Source organism: Enhydra lutris, unplaced genomic scaffold (assembly GCF_002288905.1).
Source record: "Enhydra lutris kenyoni isolate GAN:26980312 unplaced genomic scaffold, ASM228890v2 scaffoldscaffold91, whole genome shotgun sequence".
Lineage (NCBI taxonomy): Eukaryota > Metazoa > Chordata > Mammalia > Carnivora > Mustelidae > Enhydra > Enhydra lutris.
The window spans coordinates 1,973,786-1,995,352 of NW_019154175.1; positions in this window are offsets into that span (position 1 = coordinate 1,973,786).

Consider the following 21,567-nt stretch of genomic DNA (forward strand, 5'->3'; position numbering starts at 1 on the left):
CTGAGCTGAAGCGATGTCACTTGATGAATTCTCTCATGACCATTGCCCCCTGGGAGCCAATTATTGTTCGTGGTTAGAGAGGGCGTCTCTGGATCTTAAGGTTCTTTCAGCTTCTTTTCCTTAGCTTAGACGTACAAGTTCTTTTGTGCTTGGAAGTTTCAGTTCAGGCTTTATTGACTCCTACCTTGGGATTTTTTTTTTTAATGGAGAGTAACTACTTCTATGCTTGAGCTAGAAAACTTTGGCTAACCTTATTAAATGAGTTAACTTGGCAATGCTGATAGATAGAAGTGGTCCAGATTTTGTGGGGCCTAAAGCTAATACAAGAAAATGAATTTAAAGTTACAAATAAAAACACTATATGCAGGACCTTAAAAGGGATCTCTCCAAGGGAAGGGCACAGAAGCTTAAGCTCCCCTCACTTCATGATAAATTTATTTCTGGTAAAACAGGATCCTCATTGCAAGACCCTAAAATAGTTCATTTCTCCAAACATCTTGTTTGCCTTACTATAGTTCTTTATGATACCTTCTGTCACCTCCCTGCCATGTACCCACTTACACTTAAAGATAAGAGAATCGGGGCACCTGGGTGGCTCAGTGGGTTAAGCCTCTGACTTCGGTTAAGGTCATGATCTCAGGGTCCTGGGATCGAGCCCCACATTGGGCTCTCTGCTCAGCATGGAGCCTGCTTCCCCTTCTCTCTCTGCCTGCCTCTCTGCCTACTTGTGATCTCCCTCTTTGTCAAATAAATAAAAATAAAATCTTAAAAAAAAACACAAGAGAATCGCCATTGGATTTTGATCTAATTGCGCAGGTCACTCTGAGTCACAGTTGCTCCTGACTCATGACTTTGGCTTCATTTTCTGGCCCCACTCCTCTCGGCTTTCCTTTCTGTCTCTCTTTGGGTCCAATCACTTTCAACTCTTCCTTTTCTAGATTGGATTAAACTGCCCTACATTTCTGATTATATTGGATTAAACTGCCCTATATATTCTATAGAAATCTCCCGCTGTACTCTCAGCCCCAAGGAAGCCAAATCCCAGTCAAATTCCAGTCCCTGGGAGGTAATATCTAGAAAGTCTTGATCTGTTGGTGCGGTTAGAAGTGGGGGAGAGCTTTCAGTCAGGTACAGAGCTTCAGTGACATCCATAGTGAGTCCAGGCCAATCCCCTGACTTGGCTCCATTAGTCATTTTCTTCTACCATAAGAGAGAAAAAAAAAGATGATCTTTTTCCCTTTAACAAATACTGCAGTCTTACATAATGCAAAAGCTCAATGTCTCCAGTTGAATCCTGCAATATCAGGGGTGTGCCCAAGGGGCTCTGAAGCACAGGTGAAGGGAACTGAACCCATTTTAAAGATTCTGGAAGATTACCGTGCTGTATTCACAGAAGACTGAATGCCGCGTCCACCAGCTTGAACTTTATCTTTAGGAAAAGGGAATCCACTGGCCAGCGTGGTGGCTTCACCAGCTTTTACTTTTAGAAATCTCCTGCTAGCGGCTTCTGGAATATGGGTTGGAACAGGCCATGCGAGAGGCAGGAAAAGTAGTTGGTCAATGACTGCAGTCCGAAGAAGAGACCAGAACACTATTGGCGGGAAGGGAAAGGAGGCATAGGAGCTAAGAGGTATGGGTTCGATACTTAGGAAACAAAGTAAGTAGATCTGAAGAATCCAGAGTCTGAATTCTAAGTCACAGTTCCTGGTAGGACTACAGAAGTTTCCATCTCTTTCCTGCCCACCTCGCTCTATTTCAACCCCTTTGTAGTCAGGACAGAGAGACGATGGGGGAGGCCTGGTATGTTTCTTTTTTGTAAGATGAACCGTGTTTATTTGTTAAGCTGTGTTACCAAATAAGGCCAGTGGCAGGTCTGAGGTGAGTGACGGAAACTCTGCTGCAGGGGACCTAGATTCTAATCAGCTAGAGACCAGGCCCATCTGTGATGGTTAGGTGGGCTTCTCAACTCTCTGCCTTGCCCAGCTGTTCTGTCTGGGTTTGCTTTCTCAGGCTGCTGACTTAAGAGAGCAGCCTTGCCTTTCACTAGTGTTTATGGCGGGTGAGACACAGGCTCTAGGGACTGAGAAGCACCATAATTCACAGAACTCACGGTTCCCTCTGGGTGAAGCTCAGATATATAAAGCCTGGTCTGGAAGCCAAGGCCTCCCAGATTCTAATCAGACAGACCTGATTCCTCTCCTTACAGTGGCTTTTATGACCCATCCTCGTCTGAGATGACAAAGTTCCTCATTGTCCACCAAAAGGTAAAAATCCGTAAGAGGCAATTCAATTTCACAGGTCATAAAGTTATATGTCCACTTCTCACACTTCCTCTTCTTGTTTATTATGGCAGAAAACTTCTGAGTTCACCATCTATATTTTGTCAGTGGATAGAAATTGTTTTATCCTACATGTTTCTCCTGCCTCGTGCCACCCTCTCTCCTCTGCCAGGCCTTGCTTGTATCTCATTCCGTTCCTTACCTAAGAGATCCCTTAAATCAAAGCTCGCCACTTCCTGGCAGATAAAAGCAATCTGCCTATTCCTGAGACTGGGGATACATTTCCGCTAGGTGATGGGATTTGGGGTGGAGCGAGGGGCAGAAGAGATAAGTCAAAGGAGGGGCACATGCTCCCTTTTCTGAGCAGCACCTAAACAAACTACATAGTTTTTCTTTTCCTCTGGGCCTCCATGATTTTACACACACAGATACAATGTTTCCATCCTCAGGATAGTAAATATCTAGTTCTACATGTTTATTATTTCTTTTTTTCTGTTCTTTTTTAAAACTGTATTTATTAATTAATTAATTAATTTATTTATTTTCTTACTTACTTAGAGAGTAAGCGAGCATGGGGAGGGGCAGAAGGAGAGGGAGAGAGACTCCCAAGCAGACTCAGTGCTGAGCATGGAGCCCAATGGGGGCTCGATCCCAGAACCCTGAGATCATGATCTGAGCCGAAACCAAGAGTCGGATGCTCAACTGACTGAGCCACCCAGGCACCCCATTCTCTTATTTCTACGCACCTGGTAAGGAGGCATGTTTCATGGTATCAGTCTTGCATACAGCCCCTTAATGGAGGCAATTTCTGTCTTTGGTGACTTCTTGCCCTCATGGCCTTGGCTGACTGACCCAGGAATAAACCCCTGACCAGAAGGTGGACAGCTAACTCATTACCTGACTGAGGATGTAAGACTTGGGCCAATCAGATTCTCCTTTTTGAGAATTTGGGTATTTTCCCCCCATCATTTTATTATAAAAAATTTCGAACAGATGAATCACTGACTTCTACCCCTGGCACTAATAAAACACTATATGTTAACTATATGTAACTTGAATTTAAAATAAAATAAATAAGTTTAGGAAATTCCAAACATTTAGGAAAATTGAGAGAATTATACATTAACTACCTACACACCCAGCACTAGATTCTGTAAGTAACGTTTCAACCTGTTTTCTCACATCTCTATCCATCTAGCCATTCTTGTAGATCCATAAATACATAATATTTTTTAGGCGTGTCAAAGTATCTTGCAGAAATCACTACACAACGAAACATGGCAGAGAGACTGTTGTGCATTGGTGGAGAGTGTTGGAGCTAGAAGGTCACATAGAACTAGGGGCTGGAGGTGACTGGGTCTGAGTCACCGATAGCTGATAAGTGGTGGGTCCAGTTTGCAGAGAGAAGGAAAAGGAGCAGACGTGTGGAGAAAAGCAGAGGCTTGTAACCACTATGGGGCACAGAGATGCAGAGAAAAACCGCTTCAGTTCAAAAACCTTTCCAGTGCCAGGTTATAATTTCTATGGGGACCAGCTGTACTTATTTTTTTAATTTTTGGTTTTTTGGGTACAGTAAGGTTTCTGGGTCTTTTATAAGATCTCTTCTTAAATTTTATTTATTTACTTATTTGGGAGAGAATCTTTTTTTTTTTTTTAAGATTTTATTTGTTTATTTGACAGACAGAAATCACAAGTAGGCAGAGAGACAGGCAGAGAGAGAGAAGGGGAAGCAAGCTCCCTGCTGAGCAGAGAGCTCAATGTGGGGCTCAATGTGGGATCATGACCCAAGCTGAAGGCAGAGGCTTTAACCCACTGAGCCACCCAGGTGCCCCAGGGGGAAAGAATCTTAAGCAGGTTCCACACCCATTGTGGAAGAGAGGAAGAGAGAAGGGAGAGAGAATCTTAAGCAGGTTCGACATCCAGGCCATGGGGCTCATCTCACAATCCTGAGATTACAACCTGAGTCGAAATCAGGAGTTCGATGCTTAACTGACTAAGCCCCAGGTGCCTCGATAAAATCTCTTTTTACTTGAGGTACTTTCAGGCAACCTAAAGACTCCTACTTTGAACACCCTATTTATTTCAGCATAGTCCCTGGGCTCCTACCATGGTCCAATGAGGATTAGGCACTCTGAAGACATGGTTCCCTCTTCCTGAAATGCTCTGGCCCCATGATTCCATGGCAGACAAGCAACACCTCTTGCTTTAGTGGCCCATTTCTGTGAAGCCTTCCCTCACTGACCAAGGCAGAAGGAATCAATCTCTTATTTGTGCTCCTAGAAACCCTTATACACATTCACACTGTATGGAACTCAACATTGTGTCTGAGTCCTCTGTACACTATGAGTCACAATGCAAGTGATGTAGTCCTTTTTATATCACCATGAGCTAACAATATTTGGCACACAGTAGACCTGGAATAAACGTAGCAAGGTTGATGTGCATTTTCTCCCATTGGTATGACTGGAAAGCCTTCTGGACCTCTTCTGCTAGAGGCTTGCAGCAACCATGGAAGTGTACTGCTCAGATGTCCCTGCAAGAGAGAGGCTCCCACAAGGAGGACAGTGAGCCGACAGCCTCCAGCTGCAGTGTCCTAGGCTCTGTCATGGTGTTCGAGCTGAAGACCCGCACTCTTCTAGCAGCTCCTGCCAATGACGGAGGACAGGGGTATGTATGTGAGTGGAGTAATGGGAGCTCCACATTTCTGACCAACATGGGGCTGGCCAGCACTTTCTCAGGGCTGCTCTGCAGCCTGAGGCTCTTCTTACCCAATCCTCTTTCCTTCCTTTTCTTCTTCCAGAGTTGGCAGACCTGCATTGTGGCCTGAAGACCACCATGTTTATTTCTATTCCCTTCCTCCGTTATCTTTCACAGATATTATCCTCCAGTAAATCTCTTGCATTTCAAACTGTCTTCATTCCTGCTTCTTTGAGAACCCAAAGTGACATAGCTATAACTAGTACTGCAAATGGTAAAAAAAAAAAAAAAAAAAAAAAAAAAAAGGAAAAGAAAAGAAAAGAAAAGAAGAAAAGAAAAAGTCAGGTGGTAGGTTGGGGTTTGGGAGCTAGATCCCTGATCACCGTCTGGCTGTCCAAAAGGATCTCAGCTAGAGTGGCGTAGAGTTCTTGCAACAAAATGGCAATCCAATTTGTCAGATTTCACTAGTTGTGATTTTGGAAACTGTCCCCCTAGAAGGTATGCCCTTCCTGGTGTGATGATTCAGGCACTGGAAAGGTATAGGGTAATAATGCACACAGGACAATAGAATTGGCTGCTTATTACTACGTTGCTGTAACCTCCTACAAAGGGATAATGAGAAACTGAGGGTAGTTAACAAACAGCTAAAACATTAGCGTGTCGGCCAGAGAGCTTTTTTGGTAGCTTAAAAAGCTCATTATTTCCTGCGGCAGATAATTAAATGAGGAGGTAATGTAGGTTCTCATAGTTCTAGTTACAGAGCTTCAAATACTGAATTCTCAGCCAAAGCTCAGCTCTCATATGGTTATAGGGACATCTGGGCAAATATTGTGGGGATTGTACCTCCGTACCTCTGTAAGCTCCTCTGAACCCTCAGAGCATGAAGAGGTTAACTACTTCTCCCATTAAGAGATAGCATTTCTCCTGGTTAGAAAGACATGGCAGATACCTTGCTGCCATAAGGCAACGGGTTCCTCCCTCAAGAGCTGTACTTCCTTTCCTGGTTGCCAGACTGAGTACCAGACCTAAATCCTACCCTAACCCACCTGGGGGAGTGTTGAGCCTGATAAGGAGGGAAAAGACTTCTGTCCCACAAGAGATGCAAGACTTAGCCACTGTTTCCTGGCGGAAGCCATCAAAGTGGATATGGAAGATGTCCAGAGGCCGGAACCTGAGACTGAATAAGAAGCATTCACTGACTCAGGGTTCCTCTCCCAGGATGTAGTTTCCTATCCCGGAAAGGGTTTGGGACAAACTCACTGTCAGAGTGAATCTTAGAAGCCCCAAGGAAATGCAAGCCCGTGCGGAGCAGAACAAAAATGTCTGAGTTGATGTAAAAGATGGTGTAGGAATGATTTAGGAGGTTCCGAGAATGGAGGCATTAGCAGGGACCAGAATACCCACTGGAAGATGATGCTCCATGCGGGGGCCAAGAGAACAGACGCTCTCTTCGTGAAGGCTTTCAAAACTGTGCTTAAGAGGGGGATGCAACATCACTAACGAGTTCAGTGGTGGCTGACCTCCGCAGGTAAGGCTGGCAACAGGCGAGGCTGTCACAGAATTTGGTTTCTTAATGTAATAGAAACGACGGGGCCCCAAAGCAACAGAAGCCAGGTAGCAGTTCTTAATCTTCGGAAGCTGGTGAGATTGGTGGGGGGAGGACAGCCAAGTGGTCCTGACCTACTGGGAATGAAAGAGCTGTTGATTTCTTCCTGGAATCTTTGCTATGATGAGAAAATCTTTGATTTTATTTTCCAACCCTGCAAGTAGTTTGTTGACTTTCAATACTTGTTTTTAATTCTGTTTATACTGAAGACAATTCTTACCTGAATTCATACCTCTCTTGTGGTACTGTATGAAATACGGTCAGCAGAAGCCAGCTCGTGTTTCCACATTTGGCCTCAAAATCGCTCAACTGGATCAGCTCATTTGGTGCCCCCCCTTTTTTTTTTCTTTCAGTTGATCTCATGAGACAGGTTAACCACATGTTTCATCCCCTTACAGCACAGCCATATCTTCAGTGTTATTTAATAATTTCCTTGAGCCAGGTCCATATATTTTAGGTGTTTGCTAACATAAGTGCCCATTTCTAGGTCCTAGTATCTGTATCAGTCAGCTTCTGCTGTGTAATAAACCACCCCTGTATTCAGTGTCATATAATAATGGTCCCTCGTCATTCTGCTCACAACTCCATAGGTTAACCTGGGTGCCAGCTTCACACTGTGTACCGGCAGGCTCTGCTCCATACTGCAGGCCCATGGGTTGGCCTCTGCTCCCTGCGATACTTTTATTTGGGAACCCATGGGTTACCCAAGGCAAATTCTTCTCATGACAATTGCAAAAGCCCAATTGAACAAACGCCGCTGCACAGACACAGCTTAAGTCTTCTCGTGTCTGCTTCCTAATCTTCCACTGGACAAATCAAGTCATGTGACCAAGCCCAGTGAGCTGTCGAGTGAGGAAGTCTATCTTCCCACAGTGGAAAGGATAGGAGGAACTATTTCCGGAACACTAATCTGAACTGTCATAGCTACACTAATTTGGGGATGTTTTCTTACACATCTACATAGAGTACTTGGATGTATATATGAGTTTGGACTTTAAGACAGGGGTGTAGGCCCGAGACAAGCATTTTGGAGGTAGTAGCATAGAGATGCATATAAAGTCATCACCTAGGATGAGGCGGCCCAGGGAGTGTGTGAAGACAGAGAGCAGAAAAGGCCCAGTTCTGAAAATTGGGGCAGTCTGGCTTTCAGGGATTGATAAAAGAGGAATCAGCAAAGGAAATAGGACAAAAGTGATCAATGAGGTAAGCGGAAAACCAGGAGACCACAGGGTCTGAGAGTATTTATAGAATTCACTTCAAAAGTTATTTAGGTGAACATTTTGAGCCTTAAATACCCATGTGAGGAATGAAAAAAGCAAAAAAAGGTAGAAGTTAATAAGATTAACATCCAACTTAAGAAATTAGGAAAAAAGCAACAAAATAAATAGCCAGGGGAAAATGATGAGAAAGTAGACATGAGTGAAACAAAAAACAAAGATAGAGTAAGAATGACTAGCAATATCAAACATTATTCCTTGGGAAAACTAATTCAGTTGACACAATTATGGTGAGGTGAACCAATTCAAAAGAGGGGAGGCCCAAACAAGTAACACTAGAAATGGGAAGGAAGTCAAAACTGCAAGTGTTACAGAGTTACAAAGAAGAATGTAAAGATCTTACCATCAATTCAATGTCAGTAAAGTTGAAAATGAATGATATGGGCAAAATACTCCAACCCAGTTATCAAATCTGAATCAAGAAGATTGAGGAAAGCTAAACACTATAAAAATTTAAAATGTTGAAACTATCATGAAATTTTCCCATAAAAATATCACCCAGAAGTTTTTTTTTTCTCTTTTAATGTCAGTTGTAACATTCAAAGCAGAACTATTTCTATGTTTATACCTGAACTATTGTAGAATATAGTCAAAAGGAACACTCTTTAACTCATTTGTGAGGTTAGCAAAATTTGATACTGAGAACTAAACAACAGTAAAGGAAATTACTATTCTAGGCCACTACCTCTTATGAACATAGATGCAAAATTCCTAAACAAAATCTTAACAAATCACTTCTGCTGCATGAAAAAAAGATAATGTGTGATGACATTAAATTCTGCAATGTGAGTTTAATTCAACACTAGACTAGCAATTACTAGAATTCAATGAATTAGCGAATTAAAGGAAAACATGAAAAAATTATATTTCATATAGATGCAGAAAAACGTTTTTTGGATGCTGCACATACTTATTATTTTAAACAATACTCTCAGCAAACTAGCCAAAGAAGGAAGTTTCTTTAACAGTTAAATGTCATCTGCAGAAAACCTAAAGCAACAGTGTTATTTTAGTGGTGAAATGCTGAATGCATTCTTAATAAAATAGACAAGGGTGTTTATTCTCACCACTTTTATTTAGCATTGCAGTGAAAATTTTAGCAGAGCAGAAAGGAAAGAAAACGTAATAAAAGGTAGAAGAATTGGAGAATGAGAAACAAAAGTGTGATTTTTTTAACAATTATATTACTGACTATGTAGAAAACCCACAACAATCGAATTTATTAGAATAAAGAGTTAAGCAAGGATGTTGGATATAGAATCAGTATACAAAGATTAACTGCATTCCTATACCCAGCAATACACATTTAGAAAATGCAATTTTAAAAGGAATAATTTGTTCTGGCTTCGGGTAACAATAGGGTATTTTAACTGAACTAATCATTCCTCAGATAACAATTAGAAAATAGGGGAAAAAATATTTTTAGAACTGTCCAACTTTTTCAAGAAACGGGAGAGTGACCAAAACCAGGAAAAAACTAGCAGGGAGTCCATCCTGGAAAGATGAACTATGAATTAAATATTTTAATATGGGATGCTCCCCCATGCAGCAAAGCCCCTTGGGCAGAAAGCCACAGCCTTACCAGCTTAATGCATTAGAGACCAGAATTTGAGACAACTAAAAAAAAAGTAAAAATAAACAAGTGGAACATTAGGTGGGAAATCCTAGATGGTAAGGCTCTTCAAAGGGGTGAACCTCCAAATCTGTATGTATGTATATGTGTGTGTGTGTGTGTATATATATATATATATATTCTACCAAAATCCTTGGATGACCATTCACTTTCCTCTCACAGGGGAGACTCCAGAAGAAGGTGTGATAAAAAAACAACAAAGAGAAACCATGGACGCTGAAACAACTGAGAAGAAACTTCAATTTCTGTCCTTCGCAGGAGAGACGGAATTTGGAGTTTGAGTACAGCCAAAGTAAAAACCAAAATTACTCTTCAGGGTACGATAACAGAATGCAGATTCTATACAACTTTCATCATGTCCAGAAGCAATCAATTCTCAAGAGACATGTGAAAGTAACAGAAAAGTCTGGCCCATACACGAGAATAAAAGAAGGCAATAGATCCCAACTCCAAGATTATGCAGATGTTACAGTGAGTAGATAGGGACTTCCAAGCAGCTGCTGTGAATACGTCCAAGGATTGAGAGAAAGATTCATTCATAAGAACAGATGGGAAAGACAATTAGAGACCTAAAACCTATAAAAAAGAATAACATGGAAATTCTAGAGCTGAAACATATCATAACTGGAATGAAAAATTCATTTAATGAGTTTAATAGCAAATAAAAAAGTCAGTTAACACCGAGCTAAAACAATAGCGGATTGCCAGAAGGGAGAGGGTGGGGGATGGGCAAAATGCGTGGAAGGGAGCAGGAGGCATAGGCTTCCAGTTAAGGACTGAAGAAGTCACTGAGATGAAAGGTAGAGCAGAGAATGTCGTCAGTGGTTTTGTACTAGCATCGTATGTTGACAGATCAGAGCTCTACTTTACAGTGAGCAGAACATAACAGACTTTTCAAATCACTATGTTGTAAGTCTGAAACTAATGTAACATTGTGTGTCAATTATGCTTCAATTAAAAAACACGAAAACAATAGAAATTGCACAACTTGAGAAGTGAAGACAAAAATATTAAATAAAAAGAAACAAAGCTTTCCAGACGTGTATAGCAATATTAATATTTGTGTAATTGGGGACCCAGAAGAAGAGGTAGAAAATGTGGCAGAAAAAAGTATTTGAAAACATATTGGGTGAAAACTATCAAGACAGGATAGAAAATTAAAAAATATGGGGCACCTGGGTGGCTCAGTTAAGTGTCTGACTCTTGATTTCAGCTCGGGTCATGATCTCAAGGCTGTGAGATTGAACCCCACATCGGTGCTGGGTGTGGAACCTGCTTAAGATTCTCTCTCTCCCTCTGCCCTCCCCACCCTGCTTTCTCTCTCCCTCTCTCTAAAAAGAAAAGAAAACAAAACAAAACAGAAAACAAAAAATACCCGCAGTTAATTGATTTTTGACAAAGACATCAAAGCAATTCAATGGGAAAAGAAATGCGTTTCAGCAATTGTGCTAAGACACCTGAATATCTATATGGAAAAAAAAATGAACCTCAAACCCTTACCATACAAAACAACTCACTCAGAGAAGTAAAATTAAAAGCTAAAACTGTAAAGCTTTTAGAAAAATATAGAACGATCTCTTTGCAACCTGGGGTTAAAAGTTTTTCTTAGACATTGAAATAGCAATTATAAAAGAAAGTAACAGATAAATCAGGTATCAAAATTTAAAATATCTACTCATCAAAATAAACTGCTATTTAAATAAATGGCGAGGCCACAGACTGGGGAAATATACATAGACACACAATCCAGTGAAAGTAGGTTAAAGTTAAGAAGTTCTGTCTTTCAAAATGCAGCATAAAGAAAGTTAAAAAGGCAAGATACAAATTTGGTGAGGATACATGTAACACATATACTTACCCAAAGATCAGTATTTAGAATCTATAAGGAACATCTCAAGAATAACACAAAATCCATAGAAGATGAATAAATGATAAGAAGACAGAGATTAAGAATCCAATAGAAAAATGGGCAATCACTTCTCAGAAGTACCAAATTTAAAAAAATCAACCTCTTTAGTAGGAACATACTAATTGAAGCCATAATGAAATATTTCACATTTAATAGATTGACAAAAAGTTTACAAGTCCAACCAAATCAAGTTTGACAAGAAAGTGGATCAATTAGAAGTTTTTTTTCCAGTTAGAACTCTTACACACAGCGTTAAAAAGTGAAAATTGGCACTAATGTTTTGAAAAAACTTAGCATTACCTAGTTTACTTGAAAAGACACATGCCTTTTAACTTAGCAGCTCTTTTCCTTGCTGTATACCTAGAAAAACTCTGGTTCATACCATCAGGAGACAAATATAAAAATGCTCGTACTAGCAGTCCTATAATGGCAAAGTATTAAAACCAGTTCAGATATTTATCAGCAATAGAATGAATACACTGTTGAATGAATGGAGTACTCTTTACCAGTGAAAATAAACCAGATAGGGCAATAGAGAGCCACTAAACAAATCTCAGCAAAATGAAATTGAACAACAAAAAGCAAGGTCCAGAAACATACAACGGCACTCCATTAAAAGAAGTTTAAAAACATGCAGAACTAAAGGATATATTGTTCAGAAATAAAGTTACATGTCACAAAATAAAAAAAGAAAAGCAAGAGACTGATAAACAGAAGATACAGGGCAGTGGTCTCTAAGAGACTAGGGCATGGATGAGGTTGGTAACAGGGACAAAGGTGGCTTCATGAGTAATGGGAATGTTCTACCTCTTAGACTGGTGTGTGAGTAAGTGGATGTATTCACATATGCATAAGAATATTTATATATATATTCATTCAATAGTAAATAAAATATGAATGTATAAATATAAAAAGTAAATAAAAAATTAAAAAATACATACATCTCTCTTGGTAGTGTTTGTTGACCTTGTGATGTTCACCATGATCACAGTTCTGGAACTGGAAACCCTGGGGTATGAATTTCAGCTCCTAGAACAGTTTAACAGGGGTTTGTATGTTACATCCTTATTCCTGTCTCTCAGCCCTAATTCATTCTCTACCTCACAACTTCCCCTCTCCTTTATCAGCACAAAAAGACATGCTATCAGAAAGCACTTAGGCATTATCAAAAGAAATGTTATAAAAACTTAAAGATGAATTTAACCTTTCTCTTGAAAAGTTTTGAGATGTTTGTTTTCAAGCTCTCACTAAGGGTTGTGCTGGCCCTTCGTATAACTGGCCAGTCAGCACTAGAGAACTCATATCGGGGTGGAGGCTTTTGAACCCTCAGCTCCAAAATAGACCCATTACAACCATACAAATCTTTTTAAACATACAGCCCCCAAAGATAAGGTCTATATAATGGGGTGGGGGAGATAAATAAAATAGTTATATTATTCTGAATGTTTTAAGGTCAAAGAAAATGCTGGTTATCACTAAGTATCCATGTTTCATAGGTAAGGAAATGTCGGGTGTTAGAGCAACAGGAAGGTATTGTCCTGGATGATAAATGGAAGCAGAATGTAGGTCAAGCTATGCCGACATCAGGTATGTCCCTTACACAGGATTAATATAGGTCATACAGATTTATGTCTTCCTAATTTCTTTTTCTTTTGCTGCTTCTCTCTCTCTCCCTTCCATCCTCCCTCCCTCCCTCCTACCTTCCCTCCTTCCCTCGCTCGCTGTCTTCAGAGCAAACGGAACAATGGCAGGACACCCCGCTTCCTGGCACTAGGTGGTATGGGGCTACAGACAGTGGTAGAAGAATCAGCAGTGGAACCAAAGGAGCCCTAGAAGGTGATAGGAAACCAGCACCAAAAGTGAGAAAGAGGATTACTTAATCTCTAGTGTTTGTTTGTTTTTTGTCCTATCTAGAAATACGACCTTCACACTAAAAGAAAGAGAACAAACACAGCTCGGGAAGAATTAAATCCCAAGAAAGGTAGGGGACTGTCAGAGAACCTGGATGTCCCGAAAGGGTCCAAGTCCCCAGGTTCAATAGACCCCAGGAGTTCTGAGGGAACTTGTATTGGTCTTGACCCAGCTGCTGTTCTGCATCTAGGACCAGAAATATCAGCTGCTCAAGCTGGAGAAGTAGGCACTTGGCTACAGAAACTCATGAGAAAAGATTAGGGGCTACTCATTGCCGGCGTGGTGAATATGCACCAGGCATAACAAGAGATAGCAAAGTGACGAATGTAATCTTACGCTGGGCTGATGGGAGCGTGATGCCCAGACAAAGAGCGTGTAATCTGCCTCTGTTTATTTCTGGCATTTCAAGAGGAACATTGACACAGTGAGAGTATGTGTGCTCCGTAATGAATGCTCGGTCCGAGGAGGTTGAATAAATTGTTCCGAGGACTGGAGACCACACCACAGGAGGAGCAGGTGTGGGGCGTGTTTATAATCATGAAAAAACACGAGCCTTGGCCATGAGGAAGGAGTCCAGTAGCTGTCTTCCAATATTTCAAGGGCTGTAAAGTACAAAAGTGATGAGACATTCTGCATAGCTTCAGAGCGCAGAACCAAGAACGGTGTTTGGAAGTTATGGGGAAGGAAATTCCATTCCGTAAGAGAAATTCTAACAATCTCTTGAATTTATGTGATGCTATACAATCCACCTCGATTCTCCTGTGCATCATCTCATATTAGGAAGAACTCCCGAGCAATCAGTGATTGCATGAACGGCCGGGCAGGTTTAAGCGGAGACTAATGAATCGCATTAGACCGTCTGGCGGCAAGATCGTTTCTAACGCAGACTGCCAATCCAGCGAGAGCTACTTGCAAGCCAGCTTCTGAAATGAGAAGAAACAGGGAACAAAAGCATAAGACCTGCAGTGATTCATCCTTGTCCGTCTCAACTCACGCTTTTCAAAGCAGAAAAAAGTGAAAAGATCTACATCTGTGTCCACCGTAAGGGGAAATAGGTTGGTTAGGCAAATGCTAAGGCAAATGCTTGTGCCCTGTGCCTTGGGGTTTTCAAGAGGATATTGGCCGCCTCTCTCCTGGTGCTTTCTGCACTGGCTAGGAGGATGGACCATAGCACCTTTGGGGTTCCTCCTCACTCCAAGATTCCGTGAAAGCTAGATTCCACATGTGGCTTTGCTATTTCCTCAAATGGCTTCGAAAAGCTGTTTTCACTCTCTGGGCCTCAGCTGTCTTTCTCATTAAGTAAGACTACTGTCAATTTTTTTTTTTTTTTTGAGAGAGAGAACTTACATTCTGCAATTGCAAGATTTTGTAGACGATTTTAAGAGCTTTCTTCTTCCACGTTCTATCAAAAAATAACTGATTTTTATACATATAGAACGCGATTTCTGGTCCTGGTAAGATCACAGTCATGTCTGAACTTCTCTGAAGCTCCTCCTGAAAGCCAAATAGAAAATTAGGATAGTGTAAGAAAATACATATGAGTTATAGTTTAAAAATACTAAGTGTGGGGGCACCTGGGTGGCTCAGTGGGTTAAAGCCTCTGCCTTCGGCTCAGGTCATGATCCCAGGGTCCTGGGATCGAGCCCCACATTGGGCTCTCTGCTCGGCGGGGAGCCTGCTTCCTCCTCTCTCTCTCTCTGCCTGCCTCTCTGCCTACTTGTGATCTCTGTCTGTCAAATAAATAAATAAAAAATAAAAAAAAAATACTAAGTGTGGGTGCCTGGGTGGCTCAGTTGATTAAGCCTCTGCCTTTGCCTCATCCCAGAGCCCCAGGACAGAGCCCCGCATCTGGCTCCCTGCTCAGCAGGGAGTCTGCTTCTCCCTCTCCTTCTGCCCCTATCCCCGTTCATACTCGTTCTGTCTTCTGCTCTCTCTGTCTCAAATAAATAAATAAATAAAATCTTTTAAAAAATAAAATAAAAATACTAAGTGAAAAGAACCCCCCCTAAACCTCAGAGTACTGGTTGGTGGGATCCAAACCGCACCCAGCAATGGCACCTGAGAGGAAGCTGCCGTGGTGTGGGGGTGGCCACTGCACAGGACACGAATGTCTGATGGATGGTTCAGAAGGTGGGACAGGAAGGAGGTGGGGGAAGGGAGGAGAGGCTCCAGTGCAAACCCATGCATCCCCGACAAGCTACGGAACCCCAAATCGTCTATGAATATTCACCCTCAAGAAGAGAAGGCCTTTCCCGGGAGGGAAACTGTCTGAACGGGCCGGAGAATAACTGCGAGTTGGACGTTCTGATATGCGATGAATTCCGGATGAGAACCAGCACTGATCAGCGCATCGCCAAGAGATCCAGTCGTGCTGGAGTCCAGCAGACTCTTGATGTGTCCAGCCAATATCCTTTTCCAGAAATGCAGCTTCTTATTCTGAGGGGGAGGCCGCTAGGAATCAGTGACCTGAGCAAGGCAGTAACGCTGGACTGTTGAAGGGAAGGGAGGATGGCCCCAAAGTAATCAGATCACGGAAAGTAAGGTAACAGCAAAAGCCTTCATCAAAGAGCAAGACCACAGCCTTGCAAGGCAGGAGCTCTGGGCAACACAGGCCTAGAAGTAGGAAACCTTCTTGCCTGGACTTAGGATCGAGAGACAGATGGACTGTATGTTGTGTTCTCACATTAACAGGGGAAGAGCAGGCCTGGGTGTAAACTCGGAGAGCTTCCCTAGCTCCTCTCGCATCCCCACCTGCCCCAGGAACTTGCCGCCTATAGTTCAGGGAAAGCTGTCACCTTTAAACATGTGACACGCAGGAAAGAGTAGACATAATACAAACTCATAAGAAAACAAATAATAATGAAACAAATATGAGAGTCCAGGAATAATCCCAGAGAAATACGAACACAAAGCAGATGAAAACCATAACCTGAGATATTGAAATGAAAGAAAAGAAATTAAGGAAATGATAGACATTTTGAAAGAACAGAATAAATGAGAAATAGAAGAAATAGGTAAATAGCCAATGGTTATAAACTGAGAACTCACAACACTCAAGAAAGAGTAAAAAAAAAAAAAAAGTTCAGAAATAAAGGCTAATAAAAAGAAACACATGAGAGGATAACTCTGTGGAAAATACAGGAAGGAAATTCGAAGGTAGGAAAGAAAAATGAAGGGAAGCAAACAGAAGTAAAGGAAGAGATAAAAAGGCTTTGGGGAAAGTGAAAAATAAGAAGATAGGCCAAGGTAAGATAATAATGAAAGAAGTAAAGAAAACACACAATGAAAGAAAAAGAGAATCTAACTAAAAAGTCCCTTATGAAGGAAAACTAGACTTAAAACTGTAAATCAGGAGAAGTTTCCTGACATAGGGAAAGCTTTAAAATCCACATATTTAACTGGAAAAATGAACTCATAACACCAAAGCTCTCTATTAAAGACTCTTGGGTCAAAGGGAAAATACAAAGCAAAATTGTAGAATTTCTAAAAGTAATAATAATGGAGATATCATATATTTGGAAAACTCAAGAGAACCAAAGAAAAACACTACTATAACCAATAATAGAATTTAGGAAAATAGCAGGATACAAAATCAAATGACAGAACTCAACAATCATGTCATAAAGAAACAGTAACAATTCAAAGTTTTAATGGAGGACACAACCATTTAGAACAAAAGAAAAAAAAATCAAGACATAAACTTAATGAAATATACAAACCTTCTATTTAGAAATCTTTTTTAAAAAAGATTTTATTTATTTATTTGAGAGAGAGAGAGAATGAGAGAGAGAGATCATGAAAGGAGAGAGGTCATAGGGAGGAGCAGACTCCCTGCTGAGCAGGGAGCCTGATGTGGGACTCGATCCTCGAACTCCAGAACCATGACCTGAGCTGAAGGTAGTTCCTTGACCAAATGAGCCACCCAGGTGCCCCTAGAAATATTTAATACATATCTAAAAGATACAAAAGCGAAATAAATAAGTGGAAAGCTTAGCATCAAAAATGATAAGGGGGATGCCTGAGTGTCTCTCTTGGTTAAACGTCTGCCTTCAGCTCGGGTCATGATCCTAGGATCATGGGATCGAGTCCCGCATTGGGCTCCTTGCTCAATAGGGAGCCTGCTTCTCTCTCGGCCTGCCCCTCCCCCTGCTTCTGCCCTCTCTCTGACAAATAAATAAATAAAATATTTTTAAAAAATGGTAAGAAAAAAGGATGATCGATACAGCAAGTATAATAAAACCTTGACAATTATTGCATATGAGTGAAGACTATATCAAGATTATACCATCTTCTCTACTTATTAGTATGTTTGAAAATTTTATACTAAGCTAATTTAAAATAGTTAATTCTGGTGTTAAAAAGAAAGGTATTTAGGTTCTAGCTCCATACTATCAAAGCACACCTAGATTAATTATATGAGTTAATTAAAGTGATTTAATTAAATTCTTACAGTCAGATTTAACTAAGCTCAACCTCTTTAGAATCTTTATTTTATAATATAAAGTTAATTGTACCTGCATGTTTTGGATACTTTAAAGTAGTAGCTTTACTCTCTACTCTTTTCCAATTTTGGCCAAATGAAGAATCCCATTTCTTCCTGCCTCAGCAGGAAGGTGAGTTGAGAGGCAGAGAGAAAATTTCCCAGATCCCCAGAGCTGCTGGTGGGAGGCCTCAAGTTCTTAGAGTGGGAGGAACGTTCCAGAACATCTTATCCCTATTGTGGGTCTACATGGGGTCATGTGAAATCCAGATTAATGTCTAAGCTTTTGTCCATTCTCCTCTGAAGTGTTAACATTGAAATGGTAAACCTTCTCAAATATTCTTTAAAAAAAATTAAAAATCTTCATTAAATTCTATGCTTATCCTGACAATTCCAGTTGGATAATTCCAGTTGGATAATTTTACTTTTCCTTGGAGTTAATGTTTGCTATTCTTGAAATAATAGGCATTAATGCTGTTACAGTGGTCTTCAACAAAACAAAACAAAACAAAACAAAACAAAGCAACAGAAAGCAAAACATGAGCTGACTTTTTAGTACCTACTGGACAAAGTTTAGCCTCCTCACCCTGGCATCCTGGCCCCAGCACCCCCACCCTCCAAGGTATGGCTCTAATATATCTTTTTCGCTGATATTGTCTATCATGTATCAGAGCACTGATAATGTCCATAATTTAGACAAACCAAAAAAAAAAAAAAGAGAGAGAGAGAAAATTATAAAATCTAATATTTGTTGAATGTTGTTTAGTTCACAAAGTATGTTTTTAATATACTTCTTATTTAACCCCAATAAAAGCCTTAAAAGCTGGGCATTATTTACTTCCGTTTTATTTTTTTAATGGGTAAAGCCATGCTGGAAGACCTAGAGCTTTGCCCAATATCAAAAGCTAACATGTGATAAAGCCAGAATTTTTATTTTGAATTCTGTGCTCATCCTACAGTAATATGTTACCGCTAAACGAGGTACTCATTAAACCCGGAGAACATTCTGAATTGAACCGCCTAATTTTGCTACCAGACTCCTTTCTTATGAAACCCCATTTTCCTCCCCACCCAAGTCCCCCAAAGTTCTGTTTTCTTCCTTCCATTCTCCCTCCCTCCCTTCCTCCCTCTTTCCCTTTCTTCTTTCCTACCTCTTTCTTTCTTGATTCCTTGAAATTCTTCTTGATCCCTTGAAGCTGTTGTCCTCTCTTTCCTTTGAACCAACGCAGGGCATTCTGTGGTTTTCGGGGCACTCGACATATTCCACTTAGTGTTGTATCTGTACGCTTGCTTTTTAGGCAGAGCCTATGTCTTACTCATGTTTTTGTCCTTTCCATGTTGCAAGTGCAATGGCACATAGTAAGTATTATACTTTTTTTTTTAAGATTTTTATTTATTTATCAGACAGACAGAGAATACAAGTAGGCAGAAAGGCAGGCAGAGAGAGAAGGAAGCAGGCTCCCCGCTGAGCAGAGAGCCTGATGCGGGGCTTGATCCCGGAACCCTGAGATCATGACCTGAGCTGAAGGCCAAGGCTTTAACCCACTGAGCCACCCAGGCGCCCCTAGTAAGTATTATACTTAACAAATGTTTGAGCAACTACATGGGAATTTGGTTTAAAATAATCGAAAGACCCACCTTCTTTCTGAAACAGTTCTCGCCTTATAATAGAAATTCACATGGTAAGTAGAAACCATTTTTGTAATAAGTAGACAGATTCATGTGAAGCCTAAAAATAAAATAATACTGCTAATAGTTATAATCAGTGACATAATAATAATGGTAATCTTATAAACTTGAATTATAAGGTTCCTTCCTTTCAGATTATAATAATTCCTATCAGCCTCACTTATTTTCTCAATATGCCCGTGAGCCAAGGAAAGGGTTGTCAGTACAGTGTTTAGATGGGAACCTTAAGAACAGGAGCCTAGGATTCCCCTTTGTGTTTGAGGGCCAGCTCCCCCACTCATTTGAATGTTATTTAACCTCCTGAGATCTCCGGCACCTCTCCACCTTTTACAAAATAGGGATAATAAAATGACAAAATTTGCAAGTTCTTTGTGAAGAAAAAATGATATTAAATAGGCCAAATTCTTGGCACAGCATCTGGTGCATAGTAAGTACTTATTAAATGGTATCAGTAATTATTGTTATGAGTGAAGAGAATGAGATCTAAGACCCCAGATGATTAAGTGGTTTACTCAAGACGGTACAATGAAATCTAACTGGGACTCAGGTTTTTGCTTCCTGAAATAATCATCTTGGGGAGGCTAGAGATGGAGTCACACGGCCAATGACTTAATCAATCATCCCCACGTAATGAATTTCCAGTAAACTTATGGACACAGAAGAAGTTCGGGGGAACTTCCTTGGTGAATAATACTCCATTCACTGCCACACACTGATGAGTCAGGAGGTTGATGGCTCCTGACTCCATAGGGAGAAAACAAAGGAAGCTGGGTGTTTAGGACCCTCCCAGACATTGCTGTATGTGTATTCTGATCTGTAGCTTTTTGCTATAATGCAATTATAATCATAAAAGTAGTGTTTTCCTGAGTTCTGTGCATTGTTATAACATATTATGGAACCCTAGGGGAGGGTGGGGACCACTGAAGTTGTAGCCAGTTGGTCAGATGTGAGGGAGACCCGGGGACCTCAGAATATCTGGCTGGTGTCTTAAGGAAGGGCAGCTGTGTGGAGAACTTCACCCTTAACCTACAAAGTTCAACTCCTCAGAGTATTTGGGTGTCAAGAGTCCTGCTCTCCCCTTCCCCCAGAACCTCAGTAGGAAAACCAGTGTTTCATCAGGGACATATTTTGCAATCTCAGACTCATAAGTGAGGTTTGTTTAAAATCTGTAATTCGATTTCTTGTTCATTGTAGGTGCCTAGTGTTGAAATGTGGTCCTATTGGCTGTCTACAGCCCATCATTTAGGTAACAATAGTCTTGAAGTTAAAACACACACACACATACACACTCAATTATTTATATTTATACACTCTTTTCTTTCCAAAAACCCTTCTTTAACTTCCAAACAAATTAATTCATCTGCACAGCGAGAGGAGGAAACTAAGCACATGGCCTCCACCATGAGGGACGCCAGGGGGACATTCACCAGGACAGCTGCAGTGTCTATATTGTGGCTCTCAACACGCAGCTGGGGGGATATCCTGCTCACCCCCAGTATGGCGATCGTAATTAGCACCCTGGAGCGACTCGGGACTTCCAACCCACCCAAATCTGTTTGCAACCTTTCATGACTTACAGAGAGCAGCAACTCTCACATTTAGGTAGCTGTCTCCCTCCCATCTGCTCCGCTGGCTCTAATGTATTTAGATGGATTCTCCTTCCACGAGGCAGAGCCCAAGTTCATTAGAATCATGCGTTCTGCTTCAAAACCTCCCTTAATCTCCCCAGGTGCTCTTTAGGCTTTATCACTTGTATTCACTAACCTTGGATGTGGGTATTTAGGAACAATGCTAATGTTCTTAAATTGCTTTGCGGTCTCCTCTCCTGGATTATACTGGCAGGCACAAGAAAGAAATACCAATTAAGCCCCCAGAGCCATTTTGCAAATGCTCTTTTTCTTAAACCAGGGGATGTCTGACTGCGTACCCAAATGGAAAAGATGCAGGACGGTTCTGGGATGTGTTATGCATGTTGACTCTTTTCTTTCAAAGGGATCTAATCTTTTGGAGTGGGCATTAGGTAATGTTTTCAATGTATTAGTAAGGGCCAGAGAGAGAGAGAAGGAGAGGGAGAGAGAGAGAGACA